This window comes from Corvus brachyrhynchos, unplaced genomic scaffold (genome assembly GCF_000691975.1).
Source record: "Corvus brachyrhynchos isolate BGI_N302 unplaced genomic scaffold, ASM69197v1 scaffold91, whole genome shotgun sequence".
In the NCBI taxonomy this organism is placed as follows: domain Eukaryota; kingdom Metazoa; phylum Chordata; class Aves; order Passeriformes; family Corvidae; genus Corvus; species Corvus brachyrhynchos.
Window position 1 is genome coordinate 3,259,359 of NW_008236442.1, and position 3,055 is coordinate 3,262,413.

Consider the following 3,055-nt stretch of genomic DNA (forward strand, 5'->3'; position numbering starts at 1 on the left):
GTACATCCCTCTGCAGTCAAGGACTTGCTGAAGGATTTATGGTGATTCCCTTCATCATACAGGACAGAGAGGTATAACAAAGGTGGAGAGATGGCAAGGAGCTGCTTCTTGTTAGAAGTCTTGCTTCTCTGTCATTAAGGCCCTGACCTTTGTGTCATGTGTCCTTCTGGGCTACCAGCATTGATCACAACTCACACTGTCCCTTCTTCCAAGGAGGAAATGCCACCTCAGGCCTGATTTGCTCCATCAGAGCGCAGGGTAAATATCTGTGATGAAAAATCCTGTCCTGGGAGAGATTTCACTGAGAGAGATTTCACTACTTGTGTGAGGCCCTGCTGTAGCCGAGACTCTGAGTTTTATTAAATATGATAGAAAAGTACAAAGGAGATGGAAGAATAGTGTGGAATGCAGAAATCTTCCTAGGAGTAGTGTGAACATATCTAGACAGTGCCGGGCAAGCACAGGGTGCTTCTCCCCAGGCTCAGGAGCGCTTCTCCTGCAATGATCCCAAAGCCCAGAAGATGGAGCAAACCTTCAGTCTTTACAGGATTTCCTACACCCATTTTGTGACGGGCTGGGTCACGGTGGAGGCTTCTCACCTACCCAGGAGCTGCAAACATTGCTGCTGCATTGTTCACACTCCCGCTGAGCAAGCCCAAGGTCATCAATGAGAAGTCAGCAGAAACCTGCAAGAGTCACATATTGAGTCACCTTGGCCAAAAACTTTCACGTAAGTATAGCCAGGTGAATGTTAAAGATTAGTGATCTTTAAACATTTTTCCTATGTTGGGGGAGTCCCGGCCTGAGCCTCATCCCTCCTGGTCCCTGCACCAGAGGAATGTCCAACACCAGCCTCCCACGGGGCTAGTGGCAACTCCCATCGGTGTTTGTCCTCCCATATAGCAGAGTATTTTTGTTCAAAACAGAAGAGAAAAGCAGACAGCAATTAAAAATATCAGGCATGGCTTATTTTAGTTCAGTGCCCAAATTCCTTTGTAAGGACTCCGGCAAGGACTGGGTTTTCTTCTTAACTAAAAGCACTCAGAAACACTCCACTACACAGAGATTTAAGTGGGGTTTTGTTTCCCCTCCACAATCCCATCAGCAGCATCGACATTCTGAAGAGACAGACGTTTGTAAAATCGAAACCTGTGGGCCTGGTGTTCCACCTTGTTCACCTTTTGGCTTTGTTCTGATATTACCAGATAAGAATTGCTAGATATTTCTTCATACTGGAAGGGTCAGGAAGGATTCCAGAGGAGCACAAGAGGCAGGAAGGCTCCTCTCTTCAACTCTGCAGTCAGGCACTAGATGTCCTCAGTTATCCTGGTGAGACAGGCTGTGGTTAAACAGCAACACGCAGATGAGATAGGAATTCGAACAAAGCACAGGCAATTTGTATTTCAGCTGTGAACAAATAAGATAATCATTACAAGTATGTCTTTATTACCTCCTCAGCTGCGTTATACAGACTGGTCTCTGTGAGCAGTTGTGCATGTGCATCAAAACATCACTCCAGAAATGCCAACAAAGCAAGCTGGAAATCTGCAAAGGGCAAAGTTAAAGGTCCTGGGGAACAACTGGCAAAAACTGTGTGCAGCACCAGCTCCCTTGATTGGCAAGAGGTGCCACAGGGACGTCACGCTCTCCCTTTCCCTCCCTATGCCACCCAAGACTGACCCTAAGCAACATCTGAGAAAAGAGAAGTTGGATATTCTTATTCTCTCTTCTTCTGGGCCTCCTTCTTCACTCCGTACTTCCACCCTTCATAAAAGTTCCCAAAAACACAGCTCTTGCAGAGCCAGGCATGTGGAGAATGACAAGAGGGGCTCGAGTGCTACAGCTCCACCACCCTGCTTCCATTTCCAGCTCCTCTGCCCAGCTCTCACTGGAAACCGCAGCCAGGCTCCGAACTCTGGCCCTAGAGGTTTTATACACAATACCCCCACATACAGCAGACCATCCTCAGCCCAAACCCACCTCAAATTCCCATCTTCTCAACAACTTCACCCAGAAGTGCCCTGGTTCTGTCCCAGCAAGCCAGGAGGCCAGGCTGAGTGCCAGCGTTGTGCCAACACGGATGTGCAGGGCTGAGCTAAATCCTGAACTGACAGAAAAGCCAGTAAAAAACTCAGTGGCTACAGCATTAAAGGAATGCAAAAAAAGTTTTAAATGGGGCACAGGCCTTGTTACACATCTCGTTTCCTTTCTGTATGAAAAGCTTTGGGAGTGCTGACTCCATGAGCTCTGGGTAAGGAACTGGACTTGGGACCACTCATCTTGCTGCTCAAAGCACTGATGGTTTGTAGCAGCAGGAAGCAGTCAATGAATGGAGAATGTCTGCCAGCAGACAAACCTCAAAGGCTACTGGGAGAAATGAAAAAGTACAGTGTCATGGGGGTAATTTTAACGGGCACATCTGCAAATGTTTTTAACACCTATTTTCACCAGAAACCTGGAAATAAGAATATAATCCTTACTGGTGGTTGTGAAGTTTATGGATGCCACAAAAAGTAGGGAATGACAAATAACTCTGAAGAGAGGAGAGTGAGACTGAATAATCTCAACTACTGGCTGACCAGGGTGCAGAAGCAGTTGCACATCTGAAAGCCAAGTCACTCCTACAGATAGGTAGGTGTCTTGGGGCACAAACTCCAAAGAGGACACAGCATGTGAGCAACACAAGCCCCAAGAGCGAGGTTCCAAATGGGAAAGGCTGTGGCAAGTTCTAGGTGCAAGGACAAATGAGCAAGAAGCATTTTCAACAACACAAGGCCACCTCTGTCTCTGTATCACTGCAGGGATGCTGAGTGAGCCCACCATGGATCCTCAGTGCACCTGATGGAGAGGGAGAAATTCTGACTTGAAATCCTGATGTTTTGGGAGTCTCTGAACTGCCTGGGGCCAACCTTCCTGCAGACAAGGCCACTGACCCTCTGCACTTGGCCCAATACCTCAGGCCAAAAGTAATCAGACCATGGTGATTTACTTCAAAGCCCTGAAATAACACACACTGCACTTTTCCAAGCTCTCAAGGAGAAACAGGAGGAATGCC